We start from the raw sequence: 27,194 nt of genomic DNA, 5'->3' as shown, positions 1-27,194 counted from the left end.
TCACTCCCCAAATAAATTACTTGCACTGAAATCCTTGTGTCAGGGTCTGTTTTGGGGGGAACCCAAAAGATAATGACCCTTAGGGCTGTGAAAGGGTCTGCTTCCTCAAGAAAAAGGTGCTCATGAAAATAGACACCACAATTGAGATAAAACCCATCAAGACCCCCTGTCCTAGGCCGGGGTCGGTGGCTCACGCCTGTAATCCCAGCACTTTGGGAGGCCGAGACAGGCAGATGACGAGGTCAGGAGATCAAGACCATCCTGGCTAACATGGTGAAACTCCGTCTCTACTAAAAATATAAAAAATTAGCTGGACATAGTGGCGGGCGCCTGTAGTCCCAGCTACTTGGGAGGCTGAGGCAGGAGAATGGTGTGAACCCAGGAGGCAGAGCTTGCAGTGAGTGGAGATCGTGCCACTGCATTCCAGCCTGGGCGATAGAGCAAGACTCCGTCAGGAAAAAAAAAAAAAAAAAAAAAAAAACACCTGCCCTCTATCCCTGAGCGACTGTAGAGTTTCTAAGACGGCCCTCCTTGAGGAGCTTGGGTGACAGGCTGCACCAGCTGAACTCCCAGGAGCAAGCAGGGGATGTACTGCTTACCTCTCGGGACCCAGTTTTGTCCCACAAGGGTGTAGCAAGTAGTAACTTGTCTGCTTTCAAACTCCCTCAGATTTATAGACGCTTACAGTGGACACCTACAATTCCCCAGGGAACCCCAGCATGTGAACTTCCACGTGCTGTCAAGGAGGCCCAACAGGAAACTTGATCAGACTTAGAGTGAGTTTAAGTAGAGGTCTGGGAAGATTTCAAATGCAGCCTGGCCAGCACCAGTCTTCCCTTGGTCTTCTGGGCAGGGTTTTTGTTTGTTTGTTTGTTTGTTTACTACTGTCTAACAAAGTGTATGTCCCCATCTCTGAATGGCTCTGTCCTGCCTTCCCCTGTGTCTCAGGATATTGACTCCATCTCCTTTTCTTAGAGTTATGGAATAGGCGTGGCTCCTGGCCCACAAATTCAGAAGTTGAAAAAAATAATGACATATTCTTTCCTTCTTTTAAGTCAACTGAATTGTAACTTCAGGTCACCATCCCATTATGGGGGTAGAAAATTCCACCAGGCTGGGTGCAATGGCTCATGCCTGTAATCCCAGCACTTCGGGAGGCTGAGGCAGGTGGATCACTTGAGCCCAGGAGTTCGATACCAGCCTGGCCAACATGGTGAAATCCCATCTCTACTGAAAATACAAAAATTAACTGGGTGTAGTGGCGCACGCCAGTAGTCCCAGCTACTCAGGAGTCTGAGGCAGAAGAATTGCTTGAACCTGGGAGGCAGAGGTTGCAGTGAGCGGAGATCTTGCCACTGCACTCCAGCCTGGGCAACAGAGTGGATGAGACTCCGTGTCAAAAAAAGAAAAAAAAGAAAAGAAAATTCCGTCAAAGATTTCTTTAAAATTTATTGAACTAAAATCTAAATAACATAAAATTCACTATTTTAACCATTTTAAAGCCCACAATTCAGACTTTTAGTATATTCACAACCCTCACCACTGTCTGATTCCAGAACATGCTCACACCCCATAAGGAAATCCTGCGCCCGCCAATCAGCCCCTCTCCATTTCACCTCACCCCCGGCTCCTGACAACCACTAATCTACTTTCTTTCCTTTTTCTGTATTACTATTTTTCATTTACTACTTATAAGTAACCACTAACCTACTTTCTGTCTCTATGAATTTGCCTATATTGGACATCTTATATAAATGGAATTGTACAATTCATGGTCTCCTGAGACTGGCTTCTGTCACTGAGCATAATGTTTTCAAGGGTCACATGTCATAGCATGGGTCAGTTCTTTATTCCTTTTCTTCTCAGCCAGTTTTGAGGACTCCTCATTCTTTTTTTTTTTTTTTTTGACAGAGTCTCACTCTGTTGCCCAGGCTGGAGTGCAATGGTACAATCTCGGCTCGCCATGACCTCCGCCTGCTAGGTTCAAGTGATTCTCCTGCCTCAGCCTCCCAAGTAGCTGAGATTACAGACGCCCACTACCAGGCCCAGCTAATTTTTGTATGTTTAGTAGAAACGGGGTTTTGCCATATTGACCAGGCTGGTCTCGAACTCCTGACCTCAAGCAATCCGTCTGCCTCAGCCTTCCAAAGTGCTGGGATTATAGGCATGAGCCACTACACCTGGCAGAGGGCTCCTCATTCTTCCAAGGCTGTGTCACAATCCCCAAGGCTTAGGAGGGAAGGTCAACTGTGGCCATGGCTGACATCAAATTAGCATGTCCCTTGAAGCCCAGCAGGGGAGATATGGAGTCTTTGCTGGTGCTGGAGTTCTAGGGGTAGAGTCCTGCCTCTCCTGGCCACTCTGCCGTGTGGTCCCTTTCAGGAGGCTATCATTAAGTAGTGGATGGCCTTGTGGCGCTTGAGGGGCCTCAGACCTTCTTAGGCAGGGTGAGACCCCTCATTTCACCACCTCTGCAAGGCTGTTTCCCTTTTCCTCTCCTTTTCCAGGACAGCCTATAATCTCCTAGTGGCCTTAGGTTTTCAGTACAGATCAGCCTCATTCTCAGGCTGCTTTGCTCTCTGCCCCACTGAAATCCTGTAGGAAAGGAAGCACAAATTGCTTACAGTTGGGAAATATGTAGAGAGGCAAAACACTTTTTTTTTTTTTTTTTTTTTTGAGACGGAGTCTTACTCTGTTGCCCAGGCTGGAGTGCAGTGGCATGATCTTGGCTCAGTGCAGCCTCCATTTCCCAGGTTAAAGTGATTTTCCTGACTCAGCCTCCCAAGTAGCTGGGACTATAGGCATGTACCATCATGCCCAGCTAGTTTTTGTATTTTTAGTAGAGACAGGATTTCACCAGGCTGGTCTCAAACTCCTGGCCTCAAGTTATCCACCCACCTCGGCCTCCCCACCCACCTTTTTCTCCAAAAACTTTTATATCAATAAATTATCCTGCCACCTGCCAGAGTGTGGTGCTTAGACCTGAATCCTTTGTCTTTTCCCAATGGGTCCTTGAGCATTTCTGGAATGTTGGTGTTTACTGGACCAGGTAGGGGACAGCGTTGCAAGCTGAAATCTCCCTAGACATTTTACAGGAAGGAGTAAGTCCCCCAACCTCTGCCCATGTCAGCAGGTCATTAAAATCACTGCCCCACTATTAACCAGAACTTTCCAGTTTCCCAAAGGAGCTGGGAATCTGAGTTGTTACCTGAAACTGCAAGTTTGAATGCCGGCAAATAATTCAGATTTTTAATATAAAATGTTGTTTTGAGCCCAAACAAAGCAAAATGCATCTGCAGGATGGATTAAGCTCCTGAGCTGCCAGGTCACAATCCCTGATTTAAGCAACACATTCAAAGGCAGGGTGGCAGCGGCCCCATAGAGCGCAAGATGCTGTTGGGGCGATGAGGAGGCACAGAACGGGGAGGATGCTGGAAAAGGTATTTGCATATGAATGAGAACTTAGCCATAAGTGGGTTATAGGTTTCTCAGTCTATTCCTTTGGCCTGGGCTTGAGAAATCACATACCCGTCCCCCCAGCCTGCCACATGTCAGAAATTAATGAAGCCACCTAAGATCTGCAACCAGGTTGCCCTTGTCTTCACGTTACTGTGGGACACCAGGGAGGACTTAGTTCTTGGGAGAAAGGACTAGGAAGAGGTGACTTATAATAACAAATATATTGAACCCAGGAGGCGGAGATTGCAGTGAGCCGAGATTGCACCACTGCACTCCAACCCGGGCGACAGAGCAAGACTCTGTCTCTAAATAAATAAATAAATATTCACTACATTTTAATAAGTTAATCAAGTAAAACAAATTGTGAAACCAAAACAAAGAGCAGAAACACTAAGTGCTGGAAGCGGAAGACGTTTTGTTACATGATCGTATTTTGACACGTTCTCCTTCCTCACTCTATTCTTGACTAACAATCCAATCCACGGGGAGTGGGGGACACAGAGAGTTGCTGGTCAAAGGGCACAAAGTTTCCCTTAGGAGAAATAAGATTTTTGAGATCTAGTGGACAGCGTAGTGACTATAGTTAATAATAATGTACAGTATTGTATATTTCAAATGTTCTCACCACAAAAAAAGTAAGTATTTGAGGTGATGGATGTGTTAATTAGTTTGAGTTAATTATTCTACATTGTATACATATAATATCACTTTGTATCCATAAATATATACAATTATAGGCCAAGCGCAGTGGCTCACATCTGTAATCCCAGCACATTGGTAGGCCAAGGCAGGAGGATCACTTGAGACCAGCAGTTCCAGACCAGCCTGGGCAACATAGCAAGACACCATCTCTAAAAAAAATTTTAAAAATTACCCGAGTGTGGTGGCACTGCCTGTGGTCCCAGCTACTCAGGAGGCTGAGGTGGGAGGATTGCTTGAGCCCAGGAGTCGAGGCTGCAGTGAGCTATGACTGTGCCACTGCACTCCAGCCTTGGCAACAGAGCAAGAACTTATTGCTAAAAAAATTTTTTTTTAATTAAAAAAATTCCAGCCTGGCCAATATGGTGAAATTCTGTATCTACTAAAAATACAAAAATTAGCCAGGTGTGGTGGCAGGTGCCTGTAGTCCCAGCTACTCAGGAGGCTGAGGAGATCGCACCACTGCACTCTGGCCTGGGCGACAGAGCAAGACTGTCTCAAAAAAAAAAAAATTATATATGTATATAATTTGTCAGTTTATAATAAAACAATTTAAAAAACAATCAAATTCCCATTGCCAAGACCATGTGAGTATCACTATATGACCTACTGCTCTGCTCGGAGCCATGGAGGCTTCAAGGCCCTTCTTCCTGGGGTTCAGGTGAACACTGTCCTTTCTGTGGAGTAGCGGTGGGTGCTGCCGTCTATTGAAGAAATGCCTCTGCACGGGTGCAAGCCCATGCCTCTGTAAAGCCTACCTCTGCTTCCCTCTGGATGCTGGCTCTTCTTGCTAGAACAAGTCTCCCCGGCAGTTAAGGACCACTCCTGGGTCCTGCCTTTGCCATGGGTTCCCGGTGATGTAACTCTTCCTCAACTCATTGCTATCATCCCCCTCCCAGGCCAGGTGAAGACACAGAAGCCTTTCCACCCCCAGCCCAACGCTGATACACAGCCTCCATGTGCAACCCCAAGTAGGGGACACAAATAGATCACTCAAAGCAGAAAGAGCGGGGCTCATCAGAAGACTTGGGCCAAGAGCTGTTCAGATCCCAGAGTTAACTGTGGGAAATGTCATCAGTGATATTATAGCCCAGGAAGTGAGCCTTGGCTGGGTGAGTTCTTGGATCCATGCACATCAAGTGGTTTGAATCAGCAGATAATTTCTCATGGTCAAATGTTTCCCTCAGCTGCTCCAACGATTTTTCTAGAGAAGGAAGAGTCTGCAGGATTTAAAGGGTGTGGGAATGAGGGAAAGATCTCCTGAGGATGGGCAAGGTGACATGTCTTGTCTGCAGAGCCAGAGGCACAGCCTGCTCCTCGTTGGTGCAACAGGGCTTGGAGATTACCTGTGAGGTTAGCAAACCCCAGCCTTTGTGAACCAAATGCCAGTTCCTCTGCCAGCACAATTCCCTTAGGATTTCAGGGCTAACCTGGCTTTTGCTTCCAGTCAATGCTGTGGAGCCGTCACAAAGCCAGAGATCTTGCCAAGGGGCAGTGTTTGATTCCAAGATCCGCCCTGGAACCTTCCATGTCTTGAATCAGGCCTCAGTGCTCTGATCAATCGCTAAGGATCCCCATCTTGGTCTCTGCCTTGAGGTACTGGTAAGGAGGTGTTTAGAAGAAGCAGAAGGGGCTGGGCGCAGTGGCTCACGCCTGTAATCTCTGTGCTTTGGAAGGCCGAGGTGGGTGGATCACTTGAGGTCAGGAGTTCGAGACCAACCTGGCCAACATGGCAAAACCCCGCCTCTACTAAAAATACAAAACTTAGCCAGGTGCAGGGGTGATGCACCTGTAGTTCCAGCTACTCAGAAGGGTGAGGGATGAGAATTGTTTGAACCCAGGAGGTGGAGTTTGCAGTGAGCCAAGATCTCACCACTGTACTCCAGCCTGGGCAACAGAGTGAGACTCCATCTCAAAAAAAAAAAAAAAGAAGAAGAAGAAGAAGAAGAGGGAGAGGAAAAAGGAGAAGGAGACAGAGACAAAGAAGAGCCCAGATGTTGCAGAACCCACGTTGTGCAAAGGTTAGAAGCACAGGCCTGACCCAGACTGAGTGGGGCACAGCCTGGCTCTGTCACTTACTGCATCAGGATGGATTCATTTAACTTCCCATGACTTTATTTTCCTCAGCTGTAGAACTGTACCAACTTTGTGGGGTGTTATAAGAAATAGATGAGGTCATATATGTAAAAGTTTTTTGTGTGTTTGGTTTTGGTTTTTTGGCAGAGTCTCACTGTCACCCAGGCTGGAGTGCAGTGGCACGATCTCGGCTCACTGCAAGCTCTACCTCCTGGGCTCAAGTGATTCTTCTGCCTCAGCCTCCCGAGTAGCTGGGACTACAGGCGCCCGCCACCATGCCCGGCTAATTTTTTGTATTTTTAGTAGAGACGGGGTTTCACCGTGTTAGCCAGGATGGTCTCGATCTCCTGATCTTGTGATCCGCCTGCGATCTCCTGATCTTGTGATCCGCCTGCCTCAGCCTCACAAGTGCTGGGATTACAGGCATGAGCCACGGCTCCCGGCTGTAAAACATTTATAAGACAAGCTGAAATGTTATCATCTTTATTCTCCTAAATTCCATCCTTCTCTCTTGCTGTGTTTTCTGCCTCCCAGGCTTTGCTCACAGTAGATTTAGCGCACTGCAGATAATTCCACTGTTCTAAGGCAGCATCGCTGGACAGAAAGGGCCTTTCTTAATAAAGCTGCATTTTCTCCCTTCTGTGTGCTGTTGTTGTTGTTTGTAAATTGTGATAAAATACACAGAACATAAAATTTACCATCTGAATCATTTTCAAGCGTACATTTTAGTGGCATTCCTTCAGTATTTTCATATTGCTGTGCAACCGTCACCATCTCCTAAACCCTTTCATCTTGTAAAACTGAAACTCCGTCCCTGTTAAACAATTCCCCGTCTCCCCTTCTCCGACTCTCTTGGCAACCACCCTTCTCTTTTCTGTCTCTGTGAATTTGACTACTCTAGGGACCTCGCATAAGTGGAATCAAACCGTATGTGTCTTTTTGTGGCTGGCTGATTTCACTTAGGAAAACGCCAAGATTCAACACAGTTGTAGCACAGGTCAGAAAGTCCTTGAGGTTTGTTTCTTTCGTGTAAGATCTTACCCTAAGTGACAGGAAAAGCTCATCAACTTCATCTCTTCAGCCTCCTAGCTCTCCCGCATTTGTAAACACCTGGTTTGAGGGGCAACAATTTAATTTGTTGCTTCGTTGTTACATAACAAGAATCACCAATATGCTAGCCAAGGATAGACGGGTCTTCATCTTACCTTGATTCAGCCAGTTCTACACTTTAGGGTCACTGCAATCCTCCATTATTTTATTTTTTCTTATTTTGGGGAGGGAGACAGAGTCTTGCTCTGTCACCCAGGCTGGAGTGCAGTGGCGCAATCTCGGCTTACTGCAGCCCCCACCTCCCAGATTCAAACAAATTCTCCTGCCTCAGCCACCCGAGTAGCTGGGATCACAGGCGCATGCCACCACGCCCGGTTAATTTTTGTATTTTTAGCAGAGAGTGGGTTTTGCCACGTTGGCCAGGCTGGTCTCAAACTCCTGGCCTCAAGTGATCCTCCCACCTCAGCCTCCCAAAGTGCTGGGATTACAGGCATGAGCCACTGTACCTAGTCAATAATCCTCCATTCTTTGTGCCAGTTTCTATATCAGGACTCTTCCCAGGGTAAGCAACAGAAAGCCTAACCCACGTTGGCTTTGGCAAAAAAAAAAAAAAAAAAGAAAGGAATTCATTGCCTTATGTAACTGAAAGTTCAGAGTGGAGAGGAAGGGTTCCGAGTATTGCCTGAACCAGGCACTTCGGCTGTGTCGTCAAGACAAGCTCCAGGCCGCGTGCGGTGGCTCACACCTGTAATCCCAGCACTTTGGGAGGCCGAGATGGGTGGATCACAAGGTCAGGACTTCGAGACCAGTCTGGTCAACATGGTGAAACCCCATCGCTACTAAAAATACGAAAATTAGGTGTGTTGGCGGGCACCTATAATTCCAACTACTTGGGAGGCTGAGGCAGGAGAATCGCTTGAACTCAGGAGGTGAAGGTTGCAGCGAGGGGAGATTGCGCCATTGCACTCCAGCCTGGGCAACAAGAGCGAAACTGTCTCAAAAATAAAATAGAGCAAATAAAAATTAAAATTTTAAAAATTTTAAAAATTAAAAAAAAAAATACGACGAGCACCGTCTCTCTTTGTTCTTCACCATGTGAGCTTTATTCCTGGACTCCACACCACAAGAACTTGGCTTCCAGCACTCCAGGTCAGTATCTCCTCATGTGTGAAGCCAGCAGAAAAAAGAGAGCTTCTCTTCCTTTAATACTTCAAAGAAAGTCCTGGTCATGATTGGCACTGTCCCAGCATGGGTTCTGGGTCCATCTCTGAACCAGTCATGGTGGTAAGGCCTGAGTCATCTGCCCAACAATGGGTCACCTCCACCTAAATCAAAGAACTGAAAATGGGGAAGACATGATTCCCCATCAAAATTCAGGCTACTATTATAAGAGGAAAGGGGAGAGCTTCCCGGGGAAGAAAAGGCCACATATACACTGGAATAGTATGCATCTGTTTAAAAGGAATAATGCTGATGTGTATATCCTGATTTGGAACAATCTCCAAGATACATTAAGTTAGAAAAAAGCAAGGTGCAGAAGACATGTGCATGTGGATGAGTGTGTGTGTTTGTATAGGCATGAAGATTTTTGGAAGGATACACAAGACATAGTTAATGGTGTTTATCTCTGTAGTGCAGACCTGGCTGGGTAGGGTGGAATGAAGACTCTTTTTGTTTTCTAGCCTTCTGATGTTTAACTGCGTACATGTGCATTTTCAGTGAATACCAACTAGCCAGGCCCAGTGGTTTAATTCCATTCAGAACATCTATATTAGAATTTTTACCCCTACAGAGAATGGAGAATACCACTAGATAGGTGTGTGTAGGTGTAGGTGTGTGGAGTCTGTGAACTGGAAGAGATTTTGATAGCAAAGCCCAGGGATCTAGAGCAGGAGCTGGGGCAAAGCAAATCCCCCCCATCGCATTTTTTTGTTGCTGTTGGGGGCAGAGGCTGGGGATACCTTCAGCTGAAAAGGGGAACTTGGGGCTCAGCCGTAAGAGCTCAAGGCTGGGGATAGGGAGGGCTAGTCTCTGTGCACGCCTGGATTTGGGGTCCAATGATCCTTTGGAGGAGCTCAGAACACTGCAAGCCCACCCAGGCCCTTCCTTTGTACCCTGGCCCCAAAGCTGCCCCGGAAGTGCTTATTTTGCTTTGGCCGTTAACGCCACTCACCATTGCTTATGGGAGGTGATTAATGTTTATATGTGAGGTGATTAATGTTTATGTCTAGCTACTGGGTTTTTTAAATAAAATTATTTTCTTTTTTGTTTTGCTTAGTTTTGTTTTTTGAGACAGTCTCGCTCTGTCGCCAGGCTGGAGTGCAGTGGCACGATCTCCGCTCACTGCATCCTCCACCTTCGGGTTCAAGCGATTCTCCTGCCTCAGCCTCCCGAGTAGCTGGGACTACAGGCGCCCGCCACCACACCCGGCTAATTTTTTGTATTTTAGTAGAGACAGCTTCATCACATTCTTGACCTAGAATTCCAGAGCAGTCCAGGAACAGTGGCTCACACCTGTAATCCCAGCACTCTGGGAGGCCAAGGTGGGAGGATCACTTGAGCCCAGGAGTTCAAGACCAGTCTGGGCAATATAGTGAGACTCCTGTGTCTATTTTATTATTAAAAATAGAGAAAGAAAGAAAAAGTAGAATTCTAGAGTATGGAGTTACCACAATTATTTCATTATTCTATTTTGTTGTTGTTGTTTTTTCTTTGTTTTTTGAGACAGGATCTCACTCTGTCACCCAGGTTGGAGTACAGCAGAGCAATCATAGCTCACTGTAGCCTCAACCTCCTGGCCTTAAGCCATCTTCCCGCCTTAGCTTTCTGAGTAGCTGGGACTACAGGTACATATCACCATTAACCCCATTGCTGATTTTTAAAAATTACTTTTTGTAGAGATGGTGTCCCACTATGTTGCCCTGGCTGGTCTCAAACTCCTAAGCTCAAGCAATCCTCCTACTTCAGCCTCCTAAAGTGCTGGGATTACAGGTATGAGCCACTGTGCCCGTCCTATTCTTCTATTGATGGACATTTAAATTGTTACTTTTTTTTTTTTTTTTTTGAGACAGGGTCACCCTCTGTCACCCAGGCATACAGTGGTGTTATGGAGTACAGTGGTGTTATCACAGCTCACTGCAGCCTTGACCTCCCAGGCTCAAGCGACCCTCCTGCCTCAGCCTCCTGAGTAGCTGGGGCTATAGGCAAATGCCACCATGCCCAGCTAATTTTTGTATTTTTTGTAGCGATGGGGTCTCGCTATGTTGCCAAGGCTGATCTCAAACTCCTGCCTCAGGTGATCCTCCTGCTTCAGCCTCCCAAACTAAATTTTTATTACAATGCTGCAATGAACATCCTAGCACATACACTTCTGCGCCCTTGTGGAAGTATTTCTGTGGAAGAAATTTCCAGAAGTGGAATTACTGGGTCAGAAGCTGTCTGAAATTGTAGAATTTGATTTTGAGGTAAAGAATACCCTATGAGTGAACACTCTGCAGACCAGAGGGGCAGAAAATGATACACATGATTATTTATTCATGGTGAACTGTGAAGTGTGCTGGAGGGGATGCCGTTGGCAGGCCTGCTCAGAAATGTTCCAGTCACTGCCTTCCTGCTAGGACAGGAAATGTGCAGAGAAGGATCCTGGCTCAGCGTGCCCCTGATCCCACTGCTAGACCTTGGGAAGGGGTTTTTTGGGGGTTTTTGTTGTTGTTGTTTTTGTTTTCAAGACAGAGTCTTGCTCTGTCACCCAGGCTGGAGTGCAATGGTGCCATCTCGGCTCACTGCAGCCTCTGCCTCCCGGGTTCAAACAATTCTCCTGCCTCAACCTCCCGAGTAGGTGGGATTACGGGGGTGCGCCACCACACCTGGCTAATTTTTGTATTTTTAGTAGGGACGGGGTTTCACCATGTTGGCCAGGCTGGTCTCAAACTCCTGATCTCAGGTGATCCGACTGCCTCAGCCTCCCACAGTGCTGGGATTACAGGTGTGAGCCACCGTGCCCGGCCTTGGGAAGGGTTTTGATGGCGGCCTCAGGAGTAGTCATGAAGTGAACACACCACACACTGTGAACACACAGCTGATAGAGAAGTCCTCGGACTCACAGTACGTGCTGCTCTGTAAAAAGAACAGCGCCCCCAGGTGTCATGCAGATGCCAGCACCTGTTCTCACGCAACCAGCGGCTGGCCTTTGCATTTAGAGAAGGCAGGGTTCAATTTCTCTTCTTCTGAAACTCGCCAGCAAATGTTTGCTGTCTAAACTTCTTCTTAACTAATGTTAATACAGTATGACACAATAAGACTCCAGGAGAGTCTTAGTGAGTGAGTGTTCTCATTTTGGGAGTGACCAAAGGCCCATGGTATGGAATGGTGTAGAAGGACACTCCCAGAGCTAGCAGATGAGCCTCCCAGTTAGTCAGTGTCCACATGTCACCGCCGTTTCACTGCCACACCCGCATTACTGAACTCTCTGTGCTGCTCCGAAACTGATAGGAACTGGCACAATGGCTTGAAAAATGGTCAAGCAATTGGAAAGTTTGTTGGAAATGGAACTGGAAAGGTGGTCACCTGCTGTGCAGTAGGAGAACAGGCAAAGGAACAACTTTAGATTGCATTTTTTTTTTTTTTTTTTTGAGACGGAGTCCCAGTTTGTCGCCCAGGCTGGAGTGCAGTGGTGCAATCTCAGCTCACTGCATCCTCCACCTCCCAGGTTCAAGTGATTCTCCTGCCTCAGCTTCCTGAGCAGCTGGGATTACAGGCACGCACCACCACCCCCGGTGACTGGGTTTCACCATGTTGGCCAGGCTGGTCTTGAACTCCTCACCTCAGGTGATCTGCCCACCTCGGCCTCCCAAAGTGCTGGGATTACAGGCGCCAGCCACCATGCCTGGCCTGGACTGCGATTTTTAAAGGAGCCAAATAAACGTTCTCATATTTCAAGCTTCCTCAACTTCCACACTCTCCATATTTTGGACTAGAAACTTCCTCATTTCAGGGGGCTGTCCTGTGCATAGTAGGATGTTTGGCGGCATCCCTGGTGTCAACCCACCAGCTGCCAGTAGCAACCCCTGGCTTCCAGTTGTGACAACCAAAAATGTTTCTGGAACCACTTCCATATTTGAACGTTTGGTTCAGGAAGGTCTTGAGAAGTAGCTCTCTGGAAGGCCAAGCAGCAGCTGTGTGTCCTGCTCACAACAGTAGGGACCTCTTTGGATTTTGGTAACTATTTTTTTATGTGGAAATAATATGAAACATTTATTAGATATACTGGACAAAAACAGAACTAAGTACTCCAACTCTACTGCAGCATTACAAAATCCATCCCTTCACCACAGTGTAAGATTTAAGGGCAACCTGCCCAAGGATGCATGTTTTGTTGTTGTTGTTGTTGTTGTTGTTGTTGTTTTTGAGACAGAGTTTCGCTCCTGTTGCCCAGGCTGGAGTGCAATGGCACGATCTTGGCTCACCACAACCTCCACCTCCCGGGTTCAAGCGATTCTCCTGCCTCAGCTTCCCGAGTAGCTGGGATTACAGGCATGCGCCACCATGCCTGGCTAATTTTGTATTTTTAGTAGAGACGGGGTTTCACCATGTTGGTCAGGCTGGTCTCAAACTCCCGACCTCGTGATCCGCCCGCCTCAGCCTCCCAAACTGCTGGGACTACAGGTGTGAGCCACCACATCCGGCGTAAGGGCCGACCTCGTGATCCGCCTGCCTTGGCCTCCCAAAGTGCTGGGATTACAGGTGTGAGCCACCGCGCCCAGGCGGATGCATGTTACATAAAACACAGCAAGATTGCTGCGGCCCTGCCAAGTACTTCCAGTCCCTACCCAGGTCCTACTGAATACTGGTGGTCCCAATTAGTTTTATTGAAATAATTTTTTTTTTTTTGAGACGGAGTCTAGTTCTGTCTAGTGCGATGACATGATCTCTGCTCACTGTAACCTCTGCCTCCCAAGTTCAAGTGATTCTCCTGCCTCAGCCTCCTGAGTAGCTGGGATTACAGGTGTGTGCCACCATGCCTGGCTAATTTTTGTATTTTTAGTAGAGACGGAATTTAACCATGTTGGTCAGACTGGTCTCAAACTCCTGACCTTGCAATCCACCCACCTCGGCCTCCTAAAGTGCTAGGATTACAGGTGTGAGCCACCGTGCCTGGTCTGAAATAAACCTTTAAAGGAAAAGATAAAGCATTTCAAAAGACAAGTCAAAATGCTTCGGGAACAACATGTCCAACACAAGCTTTATCCTCAAATGACTTATGTTTGCCTCGCACTAATAAACTTTTATTTCACTCAGTTAGAGCAATAATCTTCCATACATAAGTATCTTTTCCTTGTCCAATAATTCAAAGGAAAAAAAATCCAAAATGATTAGTGAAGAAAAATATAAGAATTAAGAGACCCTTTAAATTTGTTTTAAGTATTTTTAAGGTTTAAAAAGTGTTTAACGTTTGTAATTCCTAGCAGAAAAACATTATCTGAATGAGTACCCTAATGGCAAACCTCTGTAAAATGCTTCAGCTGCATTTGGAGAAGAGGGGTAGGGATTATCTTCAAAGCATCCCAGCTCTCTTGATGAGAAAGTCAGAGATACACTGGCTTGTATTATTGCAACATCCATAAGGTGATCTAGGTTACTTTTCCTTCGGCAAGGGTTTTTTTTTTTTTCTTTTTTCTTTTCTTTTTTTTTTTTTTTTTTTAACAGAGTCTTACTCTGTTGCCCAGGCTGGAGTATAGTGGCATATGGTCTCGGCTCACTGTAACCTCTGCCTCTTGGGTTCAAGCAATTCGCCTGCCTCAGGATCCGAGTAGCTGGGATTACAGGCGTGTGCCACCACGCCCGGCTAATTTTTGTATTTTTAGTAGAGACGGGGTTTCACCATGTTGGTCAGGCTGGTCTCGAACTCCTGACCTCGTGATCCGCCCGCCTCAGCCTCCCAAACTGCTGGGACTACAGGTGTGAGCCACCACATCCGGCGTAAGGGCTTTCTTTATCAGAAGAGCATTACGCTTGACTGCCAACTTTGGCTGATAATTTACTGATAAGATTCATAATCTTTGCGTTGCTCTGGTATTTTGACACATTTGCTGGGTTCTGAGCCACATCCTGGAAGGCCACCATAACTTCTGGATCCTGCATGGCTGCAAGAACCTCTGGATCACAAAGAATTTCATTGAGTCCAGGGATTCCGGCCATTCCAGCCATGCCTCCTCCCATCCCAGACATTCTTCCAGGAAAATGACCAGGCACTCCCCCAGGAAGGCCACCTGGAAAAGAGCCACACTGAGCTCCTGACTGTCGTCTCGCTTCTTCCTCCCTCCGGCCTCTCTCACGCTCTTCTTGAGCCTTCTTAACTGTTTCTATTCTTTCTTTCATCTTCATGTTTTCGCTCATACTTTCTCCGATGTTCTGCAATTTTCTGTGCCCCAGGTTGAACTTCTTTCAGCATTGCACTAGCATCTTCATCATAATCCAATTTACAGGCAAGTCTGTGTGCTTTCCCTCACCACTTGTAAGGCTGAGCTGAATCAGGATTTATTTATTTATTTATTTTAGATGGAGTCTCGCTCTGTCACACAGGTTGGAGCACAGTGGCGCAATCTTGGCTCACTGCAACCTCCACAACCCAGGTTCAAGCAATTCTCTGCCTCAGCCTCCTGAGTAGCTGGGATTACAGGCGCTTACCACCACGTCCAGCTAATTTTTGTATTTTTAGTAGAGATGGGGTTTTACCTTCTTGGCCGGGCTGGTCTTGAACTCTGACCTCGTGATCCACCCGCCTCGCCCTCCCAGTGCTGGGATTACAGGCGTGAGCAACCGTGCCTGGCCCAGGATTTATATCAATGGCTCTATCACAGTCTCAGATGGCAGCATTTGGCTTCCATAATTTGACAAAGACACTGGCCCTCTTGGCATACAAAATAGCCAAGTGAGGATTCAGCTTGATGGCATCTGTGAACAACTCAATGGCTTTCTGCAGTTCACCATCATTTAGGGCTTCAAAAGCAGTCACTTTCTTATCATTTGCCTGATCCATCATCTCCTCTTATCTCTGCATTCTTATCTCCCATTTCTTGAGGGGCATGGTGCCTCTTTCAATCACACCTTCATTGTCAATTTCTAGATCACTTTCCTCACTTGACGGTTTGTCTGCCTTTAAGTCTTCCTCCACCTTCTTACTGTCAGGTGTTTCTTCCTTGGTATTTTCTTCTGATTTAGCTTTCTGAGTAGCAGGTGGTACTTTACCCCCATGCTCTCCACTCACTCCCTCAGGAAGCGTATTTCCTCGGTGTGCAGAACACTCGGATCCTGCTTACACATTTTCACAAAGGCCCGAAGCTTGTTCACTTTGCTGGCGTCCACAGTCGGGAGGCGGTGGGCGAGGCTGAGGAGCTGCGGCCCGGTTCCAGGCCCAGGCGCTGGCTTGGCGTGACCGTGCAAAAGGTGACTTTTGGTAATTATTATTAGGCGTTTTCCCTTATCCAGACCTGAGGCCTGGATTCAGCCCCCATGGGGCAGAGTGAGACACCATCGACCTCATGGGGTTAGTTCAGGGCTGCAATTAAACGATACACATGAACATGTATTGCAAATGAATGTAAGAAGTAAAGACTAGAGAAAGCTACCTCCAGATCGCTTTTCAAATATGCCCAGACCTTGATTCACATTTTAGGGGATAAAAGCAGGGTTCTTTTTTTCCCTCACATTCTATGATCCAATTAAATAGGTATCCAAAGTTGTATGAATAAGCATTGTTTCCTGTTTTTAAAACAGTATTTTCATTTTGGTTCTTTTTTTTTTTTTTTTTTTTTTTGGAGACAAGGTCTCGCTCTGTTGCCCAGGCTGGAGTGCAGTGGTGTGATCTCGGCTCACTGCAACCTCTGCCTCCTGGGTTCAAGCGATTCTCCTGCCTCAGCCTCTCAAGTAGCCAGGATTACAGGCGCGGGCCACTAGGTTCAAATAATTTTTGTATTTTTAGTAGAAATGGGATTTCACCATGTTGACCAGGCTAGTTTCGAACTCCTGGCCTCAAGCGACCCACCCGCCTAGGCCTCTCAAAGTGCTGGGATTACAAGCATGAGCCACCACGCCCGGCCTTGTATTTTCATTTTGATTGGGGCAAAAATACAACCTTTAAATCTTTTTTTCCCCCAACTTTTATTTTAGATTCAAGGGGTACGTGTGCAGGTTTGTGAGCTGGACATATGGTGTGATGCCGAGGTTTGGGGTAGACATGATTCCTTCCCCCAAGTGCTGAGCACAGTATCCAACCGTTTTTCAACCTTGCCCTTCTCCCTCCCCCATCTAGGAGTCCCCAGGGTCTACTGTTCCCATCTTTATGTCCATAAGTACCCAATGTCTAGCTCCCACTTATAAGTGAGAACACGCAACCGGCCAGGTGTGGTGGCTCACGTCTGTAATCCCAGCACTTTGGGAGGTTGAGGTGGGTGGATCACTTGAGGTTGGGAGTTCGAGACCAGCCTGACCAAAATGGAGAACCCTCCCCCCATCTCTATCAAAAATACAAAATTAGCCGGGGGTGGTGGCGCATGCCTGTGATCCCAGCTACTCGGGAGGCTGAGGCAGGAGAATCTCTTGAACCCGGGAGGCCGAGGTTGCCGTGACCCGAGATTGCGCTATTGCACTCCAGCCTAGGCAACAAGAGCGAAATTCCATCTCAAAAAAAAAAAAAAAAAAAAAAAAAAAAGGTTAGATAATGCATATTTGGTTTGTTTTCAGTTTCTGTGTTAATTCACTTAGGATAATGGCCTCCAGCTGCATCCTTGTTGCTGCAAAGGACTCCACACCTTTAAATCTTTATTTTCCCTGGTTTGGCTTTGGAAACAACAGGTTACAGCCTTTCTGAAGCCCCATCCCATTCTTCACTCTTTCCCAGTTTATTAACCAACAGGTGACACCAATGGCCTCTGACAGCCTCGACCCTGGAATCCTGAGCAGACGCCCAGGAACCTGTGCCCGGCACATTCGCAGGGCAGAGCGAATTCACATCAAGCTCCCAAACACACCCTGTTGTTGCTGTTGTGTTATGTAATTTTAGTCATTATTTCGTTTACAAGCTGTGAGCACACAGAGCCACTCTGGTTCCGCCCTTGGATCGCCGCTCGCGAGCTGCGGAGGCCCACCTGGGCATCCCGAAGTGCTGAGATTACAGGCGTGAGCCAACGCCCCCCGCCGGAATGCTTTTGAGTCATATCTCCCGAGTCTCCTGCTCTCTCCAGCCTTGCGTTGCCTTCGTGGCCTCAAGGCCCCCGCCTTGGAAAACTTCCGCGTCCCCTCTTTGCCTCTGCAATCCTGCGTGGGAGCGCGGTCCCGCAGCGCTTTTCTTTCCTGTTACGTGCGGTCGCCCTCTAGTGACAACAAGGACGCACTGCTACGTTCCCACGCGAAGGCTTCCACCGCTGCGGCTCTGGGGCTTCTGGTCTGCGCGGGAGAACTCTGCGGCCCCGGAGTGCACCTCATCCGGACTCTGGTGAGGAGCATCACTGGGGGCCCTTGGCTCTTCGGCAACACGCGGCCTGGGGCCGACTCCCCGGAGGAAGGCTGGTCTAATGCAAACACTGGATCATGTTGACTGAATCCCCAGCGTCTCCAGAGCAGACGACTTGTCTGGAAGTCCCGCGGGCTTAGGAAATCCCATCGTTTGTTGGCAGGTGGGAAAAGTGTTCAGAGATGGGGCCGGGTGCGGTGGCTCACGCCTGTAATCCCAGCACTTTGGGAAGCCGAGGCGGGCAGAGCACTTAAGGCCAGGAGTTCGAGACTAGCTTGACAAACATAACGAATCCCCGTCTCTATTAAAAATGCAAAAATTAGCCCTGTGTAATGGTGCACGACTGTAATACCAACTACTTGGGAGGCTGAGGCAGGAGAATCCTTTGAACCCAGAAGGTGGAGGTTGCAGTGAACCGAGATCACACCACTGCACTCCAGCCTGGGCAACAGAGCCAGATTCCATCTCAAAAGCAAAAACAAAACTGTTCAGGGAGACAAGGATATGAGAGGGGGCTCCAGCACTGACTAGAAGGCCTGCCCCCTGCCCTCCCTGAGGGCACCTCCATTATAGACCCTGAAGACAGGGAGAGCAGAACTCCTAGGTCCCAGAACAGTCTCTTTAGAGCTATTCAGAACTACCTCGCTCCCCACCACCCTTCCCACAGGCACAGCCACCAGGAGCAAGCACCTTCTGCACCCAGCAAGCATCCAGGCAGGGGACAAACTCCCAAGGGGAAGGAGGTTTTGGTGGCCAAAACAGACCCTGAGTTAGCTTAGCGGCCAGAGAAACTGAGATCTGCAGAAGGCCAGGTGGGCCTGGTCAGCACACCTGAGCCGCCACAGGCCTTGCCGAGGTCACCCCTTCAACTTTTGAAATACATTTTCTGCATCATCATTGTGAAGACCTCTCAAAAGTGACGATAGCTTCAACACCTGTTTTTTTTTGTTTGTTTTTGTTTTTGTTTTGAGACAGAGTCTTGCTCTGTCGCCCAGGCTAGAGTGCAGTGGCCGGATCTCAGCTCACTGCAAGCTCGGCCTCCCGGGTTTACACCATTCTCCTGCCTCAGCCTCCCGAGCAGCTGGGACTACAGGCGCCCGCCACCTCACCTGGCTAGTTTTTTTGTGTTTTTAGTAGAGACGGGGTTTCACCGTGTTAGCCAGGATGGTCTCGATCTCCTGACTTCGTGATCAGCCCATCTCGGCCTCCCAAAGCAACGCCTGTTTTAGTTGATGTGTTTTACTTGCAGAAATGTGAAAGTTTTCTGCCTGAATATCACAGTGTGCCATTCTCAAGTGCTATGATCAGACTAGCTCTCATGCTGGCTGAGTCAGGGTATTTAACTCTGGTATTAAATCTGGATAAAAGCCATCCATCATCTCAGTTTGGGGCTCTGAAGAATCGGATAGAAAACAGCCCTCCCTGGCCGGGCGTGGTGGCTCACGCCTGTAATCCCAGCACTTTGGGAGGCCGAGATGGGCGGATCACGAGGTCAGGAGATCGAGACCATCCTGACTAATACGGTGAAACCCCATCTCTACTAAAAATACAGAAAAAATTAGCCGGGCGCGGTGGCGGGGGCCTGTAGTCCCAACCACACGGGAGGCTGAGGCAGGAGAATGGCGTGAACCCGGGAGGCGGAGCTTGCAGTGAGTGGAGATGGCGGCACCGCACTCCAGCCTGGACAACAAAGCGAGACTCTGTCTCAAAAAAAAAAAAAAAAGAAAACAGCCCTCCCATGCCCTGTGACAGCCTCCTGGGCAAAAAAGCAGTGGACTCAGTAAGCCAGCTGGTAGAGCTCCTGCCTGGAACCAGGGCTCCTTCTGTTGTTGCTCATGAGTGGGTTTCAGGTTGTGACCCCCTGAAACGGAAATGTATAGGTATTTACTAGGGAGAAGTTTCCCAACTTTTACTGGCATTTTCAAGGAATCTATATACAAACCAATTTGGAACTACTTCCCTAGGAACTCCCATTACCCACGAGTAAAATAGTAAACCGATTTTTCCTGAGCTGTAAAAGGTTCATCACGAAACTAGAATCGTTAGCAATGAAAGCAAAAGCTTTAAACTTGACAGTGGTCGATTTCCCAAGCTGGGCCTTGAAATTCCTGTCAAGGTTACATATGTGGATTTATAAAGTGCAGTCTGAGCCCCTGTGATCACAAAATGGCAAATGATTTTGTCCTCAGGGGCCTGGTGTCTCTGATGGGTACTCAGTAGTAGGGGTGTCTATTCCCTTAGGGAGGAGGGTGGACCTTGGTGGATCCATGGACTTGGTCCCAAGATTGTTAGAGATGTTAGATTTGTCCCTTAGAAGGTCACCTCTATATGCCGGAGGTAGTGGCTCGTGCCTGTAATCCCAGCACTTTGGGAGGCTGAGGTGGGCGGATCACTTGAGCTCAGGAGCTCGAGACCAGTCTGGGCAACATGGTAAAACCCCGTCTCTACTAAAAAAAATAAAATTAAATAAATAAATAAATAAATAAATAAATAGCCTGGTGTGGTAGCACACACCTGTAATCGCAGCTACTCAGGAGGCTGAGGCATGAGAACCATTTGAACCTGGGAGGCGGAGATTGTAGTGAGAAGAGATTGAGTCACTGCACTCTAGCCTGGGCACAGAGTAAGACTCTTGTTTCAAAAAAAAAAAAGAGAAGGTCACATCTATAGAAGGTTTTTGTTCACTTCAGCCAGAGCTAAGTGATGGCTGACAATTTCCACTTGGCTGACGCACTCACAATATTTTTTTGTTTTTGTTTTTGTTTTTGAGACGGGGTCTTGCTCTGTCACCCAGGCTAGAGTGCACTGGCACAATCTCGGCTCACTGCAACCTCCGCCTCCTGGGTTCAAGCAATTCTCCTGCCTCAGCCTCCTAAGTAACTGGGATTACAGGTGCCTGCCACCATGAATGGCTAATTTTTGTATTTTTAATAGAGGTGGGGTTTCACCATGTTGCCCAGGCTGGTCTCGAACTCCTGAGCTCAAGTGACCTGCCCACCTCAGTCTCCCAAAGTGCTGGGATTACAGATAAGAGCCACTGTGCCCGGCTTCAAGATGTTTTTGATTAGGACCCAAACTGTCCAACTTTCTCTTTCTCCCATTCATCTGACCCTGATCCTCCTCTACTCTTCACCCTTAAAATATTTATATCTGCTTAGACGTCAGCAAAGCGAAACTCTGCATCCTGAAAACCTCAGCAGGCGTTTTGGGCCACATGTTCATGGCAACATAATCTGGATCCTATTCGTGGGGTCTGCGGTAGGGAACATTCTCACTTTGCATTAAGAAAAGGACAACCAGATACCAACTTTTATAGAATGAAATTAGGAAATTTTAGCAAAGCATTTAAACTATTTTCTTTTCTTTTTTTTTTTTTTTTTTTTTTTTGAGATGGAGTCTTGCTCTGTCACCCAGGCTGGAGTGCAGTGGCGCAATGTTGGCTCTCCACCTCCCAGGTTCAAGCAATTCTCCTGCCTCAACCTCCTGAGTAGCTGGGACTACAGGCGTGTGCACCACGTCCAGCTAATTTTTTCATATTTTTAGTAGAGATGGGATTTCACCATGCTGGGCAGGCTGGTCTCGAACTCCTGACCTCAAATGATCTGCCTGCCTCGGCCTCCCAAAGTGCTGGGATTACAGGCATGAACCACCGCGCCCGGCCTAAACTATTTTCTGAAGTAGATTTCCCCTGAAGCCAGAGGCTCCTCATCAGACATTTATTCTTCTCTAACTGACGAATGTGGCTTTTACTCTGGGGAGAAAAGCCTCTTTGTGGGCTGTGACCATCTGCCTCCAGCCACCTGGCTCCTCGTATTTGACAGGCTGGCGATCATGTTATGCTTGTACCACAGAGGACTGTGCAGATATCTGACCAGATAGTCTCGCTGCTTGGAAAGCGCATGTCTGACGCAACCCCGCCTGATGCCGTCATGAACCCTCCTCCCCAGCCAAGCCGTATGCATGGATGTTAGTGTTGGTGTGCTGTAGTGTCATTGTGTGCCCCCAATCTCCCTTAAAGACCACGGTTATTGCCAGAGTTATTAACCTGGGCCAAGGAGGAACTCTTACAACTCCCACTTCCAGGGCAGTGAGGGAATTTCAGGCTTTTTCTGGGCCACAGTTGATTTGCACCCTTGAGGGTGGTCCCAACAGGTACAGAAGAGCTTGGCACAAAATGCCCATGGATAGCAAGTCCTGGCTGGGGGGTTCTCCCTGCCATTGCCAGTTTTGGGTCAATAGGGGCACTGAGGGCTGGATGTGAGGCGGGAGGCAGGATGTGACCCTGAGCCCCCAGAGAAAAGGGACACATGGTTTGGATTAAGGCCCAAAGGAAGATCTGGCCTTGAAGTGTGCTGGTGTCACGGCCTGCAGGACGGAGTGACTGCGATTTGGGAGCAGGGTGTGGAGAATACCTGGATTCTAGGGCTGCTCCCTTTTGGGGTGTGTGAGTGTCTCTGGAAAGGCACGGTGGTCATGTGAGCTCCCTCCTCTGTTTCACATGGGCAAGTCCTTGAGTATTCAGGATCCTCCCAATATCCGACAACTCTCAGGAAGCATCCCCTCCTGTCCTGAGGTGGGCAGAGGAGATGGAGAGAACAGGTGAAGGCAGGTGAGAGGGAGCCGTCACAGAAGCAAGACAGGATTGAGATGCACCAGGGCCTGGCTGGACGGTGGACCTCAGACTGAGGACAGGCAGAGGCGACCAGGCCAGTTCAGTCCCGATAGAGCCAACGCCGGGGCCCGAGAGACCGTCAGGCAAAACTGAACCCTGGAGAGCTGTGGCGCCGCTGAGGCTTTGCGTCTACCCTTTAATCCGGGGTAGCCCAGACTGCTGGCTGCCTCCAGCCCTGCCATCTAGCCTGACATCCAGCTTTATTGCAGTGGATTGACTTCCCTGGGAGGACCATGCTCTTAGATCCAGGTGGAACCAGAATCTGGTGGGTTTGAAATGGATTCAATCTCTTTGTCCTCATTGAGCTCCACACAGTCAGGCCAAAGTGGGTAGCCAGGATCTTGTGAGGAGACCCCCAGGTCTTCCTCTGCAGTCTGGCAACCCACTGGGGCCCGGGCACAGGCTGTAGGAGAGGGGCTGTTCACCAGGGCTGTGCATTCAGCAGAGCAGACTGTGGGCTGCTTAGCCCCAGAGAGTGCCATTCACCCGATGCAGATGTGAATGACATCCCTGGAGCTGAGCCACTCATCATCCCCGCTCCTGACAGTGACAAAAACACCCCGCTGAGGGCTAGAGAGAGTCTGGTTTAAAATTAGCCCTTTCACTTTCCTATTGAGTCATTACCCAAAAAAAGAGAGATTTTCTGCTTCCTTCTCTGAAGAGGGCAGTTGAACTTTTTATCCTGAAAATGGAAGTGTGCCTAGCCTCAGGGGAGAGTTGAGTGTTTTGTTTTTAAAAGCCTAGACTCATAAAATAATAATAATACAGGAGGTTTGGAATCAAGGAAGCCTCCGTGGACTGAGACCTAAAAATAGCCCAAAGATGGAGGAGGCTGATGGGACAGGTGTTCCCAGAGGGTCTGGGGAGGCGGCAGGCCCCCAGACTGTGGAGGGTGTGAGTGAAGGCTGCCTGTAGGGGGTGGCCCTGAAAGTGTGGGCAGGTGCAATGGCTGTCAATGCCACATAAAGGGCATCTACATCCTAAAGAGTGAAAGACTGGTGCCCAGAAACTACATCTACATCAGGCAGAAGAAGCAGCAAAATTCTGACCCACAGCCCAAGAGTGAGCATCCTTTTTCAGGACGTGAATAAGCCCTGGGGTCCTTGTTTACTCTCTTGGGAAGAGGTAGCACCAGAATGCACACATTGTGGAGTTCTCATGTATCTTTATAAATGAGGCCTGGAGCTGGATACAGTGTAACTCGGGGAAATAAGGAAGGTGACATTTCTCATACCTGAGTGTTAAGAAGCACATTGCTACTCATCAGTGACTTTTAGGAGCCCTGTCCACCTAAGGGACAACAGTAATGCAGAAATAGGAGAGGAAGTTGATAGGATTCAACCAACAAATAGTTCACCTTCAAAGCTGTTTCCTAAGGTTCGGTGGGGTTGGACTTTAAAGAAAGTGAGGTCGGGAGCCAGGCATGGTGACTCATGCCTGTAATCCCAGCCCTTGGGAGGCTGAGGCAGGCAGATCACTTGAGGTCAGGAGTTCGAGACCAGTCTCGCCAACATGATGAAATCCCGTCTCTACTAAAAATACAAAAATTAGCCGGACATGGTGGCACACGCCTGTACTCCCAGCCACTCGGGAGGGTGAGGCAGAAGAATCGCTTGAACCCAGGAGGTAGAGGTTGTAGTGAGCTGAGATCGCGCCACTGCACTCCAGCCTGGGTGACAAGAGCGAAACTCCGTCTCAAAAAGAAAGTGAGATCAGGGACATCAGGGATAAGCACGTTGCAGACATGATGGTTGAGCTAGGAGATCTCCCTTTAAAAACTCTCCCCTGGCTGGGCAGGTTGGACAATACCTGTAATCCCAGCATTTTGGGAGGTCAAGGTGGGAGGTTCGTTTGGAGGCCAGGAATTTGAGACCAGCCTGGGCAACATGACCAAGACCCTGTCTCTTAAATTAAAAAAAATAAATAATTAGCCAGGCATGGGCCAGGCGTGGTGGCTCACGCCTGTAATCCCAGCACTTTGGGAGGCAGAGGCGGGCGGATCACAAGATCAGAAGATTGAGACCATCCTGGCTAACATGGTGAAACCCCGTCTCTACTAAAAAATACAAAAAAATTAGCCGGGCATGGTGGCTGGCACCTGTAGTCCCAGCTACTCGGGAGGTTGAGGCAGGAGAACAGCGTGAACCCGGGAGGCAGAGCTTGCAGTGAGCCAAGATCGCGCCACTGCACTCCAGCCTGGGCGACAGAGAGAGACTCAGTCTCAAAAAAAAAGAAAAGAAAAAAAATTAGCCAGGCATTGTGCTATGTCCCTGCAGTCCCAGCTACTCAGGAGGCTGAGGCAAAAGGATTCCTTGAGCCCAGGAGATAAAGGCTGCAGTTATTATGATTGCACCACTGAGCTGTGATCACACCACTGCACTCTAGCCAAAGTGACAGACAGCAAGACCCTGTCTCTTAGACATAAATTTAAAAATAAATTTTAAAACTCCCTTAAAAATCTCTTGCTTAAAAAATGAAGCACATGGGCTGGGCACAGTGGCCCACGCCTATAATCCCAACACTTTGAGAGGCGAAGGCAGGTGGATCCTCTGAAGTCAGGAGTTCAAGAACAGCTTGGCCAACATTGTGAGACCCCGCTGTACTAAAAACACAAAAATTAGTTGGCACTGGTGGCACGCACCTGTAACCCCAGCTACTTGGGAGGCTGAGGTGGGAGAATCACCTGAACCTGGGAGGCAGAGGTTGCAGTGAGCTGAGATCATGCCACTGCACTCCACCTGGGTGATACAGCAAGACTCTGTCTCAAAACAAAACAAAACAAGGCCAGGCACCGTGGCTCACACTTGTAATCTCAGCACTTTGGGAGGCCAAGGTGGGCAGATCACTTGAGGTCAGGAGTTCAAGACTAGCCTGGTCAACATGGTGAAACCCCGTCTCTACTAAAAATACAAAAATTAGCCAGGCATGATGTCGCACACCTGTAGTCCCAGCTACTCGGGAGGCTGGGGCAGCAGAATTGCTTGAACCCAGGAGGTGGAGGTTGCAGTGAGCCAAGATCACGCCACTGCACTCCAGCCTGTGTGACAGAGCAAGACGCCATTTCAAAAAAAACAAAACAAAAAAGCCAAAGCAGATGGTCACCAAATCACACATATATCCAAATACAAGATCATTCATATAAGGTGGGGGAGATACTGCAGCACGGCCTCTCCTTCTACCTGCAGGGAGTTTTCTGAAGGGAAGAAAGAGCCATGATTAGGCGGAAGAGGAACTGGAGAAATCACAATAGATGAGGGGACCCCAGTATGAGGCAGTAGCACTAAGATTACAGGAGAATAGTAAACTCTAGACCAAGCAGGCAGGATCCCGTCTAAGGGGCAAGGTTGAGTGGATGGTTTTCAATGGCAGGTTTTCACAGCAGGCTAATGGATTCAGCTTTAAATGAGAGGGAAAAAGGGAAGGGAATGGCCAGGAACTATGTTGGGACAGACAACTGGGCCAAGCTTCAGGTGAGACTGACCTAAGGAGAGTCTGGCAGGATATGGAGTCCAGGACCTGGGCAGACTGGCCCTATGCTCAGGGGTTAGACAGGGAAGCTGCTGTGTGTTGAATGTATTCACCAGAATTCATGTGTGGGAAATTTCGTCCCCAACGTGGCAGTGTTAGGAGGTGAGGTTAGTAAGAGGTGAATAGATCATTAAGTGAAATCAATGCCTCTCTTGAGAGCATAAATGGGTAAATTATTCACTCACTTGCCCTTCGCCTCTGCTGCCATGTTATGGGGCAACATGAAAGCCCTTAACAGAAGCTGCCGCCATGCCCTTGGACTTCCCAGTCTTTAGAACTATAAGAAACAACTTTCTTTTCTTTTTTCTTTTTCTTTTTTTCATTTTTTTGTTTTTTCGAGACAGAGTCTCGCTCTGTTGCCCAGGCTTGAGTGCAGTGGCATGATCTTGGCTCACTGCAGCCTCTGCCTCCTGGGTTCAAGTGATTCTCCTGCCTCAGCCTCCTGAGTAACTGGAATTACAGGCATGCGCCACCACACCAGCTAATTTTTGTATTTTTAGTAGAGATGGGGTTTCACCATATTGGCTAGGCTGGTCTCGAACTCCTGACCTCAAGTGATCTGTCTGCCTTGGCCTCCCAAATTGCTGGGATTATAGGCATGAACCACTGCACCTGGCCTTTTCTTTTCTTTATGAATTACTCAGTCTCAGAATACCTGGCAGGTGTTCTGCTAAAGCAACAGAAAATGGACTAAGACAGAAGCAGAGGAGAGACTCCCAGCCACCTGCACATTAGTGGTGAAGGACCCCTGATACTTCCCAGGCCAGCTCTCCCTCCCATATTGGCTTAGGGCTTCAGTGTTAGGAGCCTGGCAGTGGGTGGCATGGATCAGGCATGGGTCCCCTGCATCTCAGGGAATCAGAACATCTGGTGTCTCTCTATCTTGGGCAGTGCTAGAGAAACTTGCCAAGGTCTTGTTATTTCGGAGACCTTATATTCTACTCTTTTCTCCACTGCTCCCCACTTTTCCCTGAAAATGATTGCTTCATGGCTTTTTTCCTGATTATATAAATAATTACCACCTTTGTCTTAAAACACATATGAACACATATCTATTAATATATTTGATTAGACTACAATTTTCTAAATTTAGTCATGACTTTCTGGTGGTGTGTTCTAGGCCCTTTAATTAGATGTTTGCAAGGCCTGTTTGATATGGGGGATCCCTAGGCCTCAAGACTCTTGGACTAGCAAATCTCA

At 48.1% G+C, this 27,194-nt stretch overlaps 1 pseudogene; it reads right to left on the bottom strand.

Annotated features, from left to right (window-relative positions):
• Positions 1-14,289: 14,289 nt before the first annotated feature.
• Positions 14,290-15,797, bottom strand: LOC715986 (hsc70-interacting protein pseudogene; annotated as a pseudogene).
• Between the last annotated feature and the right edge of the window lie 11,397 nt (positions 15,798-27,194).

Source organism: Macaca mulatta, chromosome 3 (genome assembly GCF_049350105.2).
Source record: "Macaca mulatta isolate MMU2019108-1 chromosome 3, T2T-MMU8v2.0, whole genome shotgun sequence".
NCBI lineage: Eukaryota > Metazoa > Chordata > Mammalia > Primates > Cercopithecidae > Macaca > Macaca mulatta.
Note: the sequence above shows the minus strand (reverse complement) of the source record. Positions and strands in the feature narration are given on the sequence as shown.